Below are 465 nucleotides of genomic sequence, written 5' to 3' on the forward strand. Positions count from 1 at the left end.
GTGATAGCAAGTGCGTTGGCCGAAAACATACTGCGCGATACCGCAGACACATTAGATTACCTGGCCTATCTCAAGGAAGGGATTTTACACCCTAGAGTCGCCCCTGTAAGCCAAGTGTTGACGAGCCTCAAGGAAGCTGCCACGAACCTACCTCAAGGGTTATATTTTCCGTTCAGTCTACAGGGAGAGGACTGGATAACGATAGAAAAAATAACAACAATGACGGCGTATTGCGACCCGACAACCATTTTTACTATCCTAAGATTCCCATTAATAGCACTGCCAGCATACGACGTAATTCACGCAATGCCACTGCCGGTGCATGACCATAATAACAACTTCGCAGCAATACGGGTCGAGAATCCATGGATAGCCGTGAACGCGGAAACGCATACGTATCTAGTGTTAAGCGAACGCGAATTGCAAAACTGCGCCGTCGTAAACACAGAGTATGTATGCGATCAA

Source organism: Wasmannia auropunctata, unplaced genomic scaffold, assembly GCF_000956235.1.
Source record: "Wasmannia auropunctata unplaced genomic scaffold, wasmannia.A_1.0 LD336059.1, whole genome shotgun sequence".
NCBI classification, from domain to species: Eukaryota; Metazoa; Arthropoda; class Insecta; order Hymenoptera; family Formicidae; genus Wasmannia; species Wasmannia auropunctata.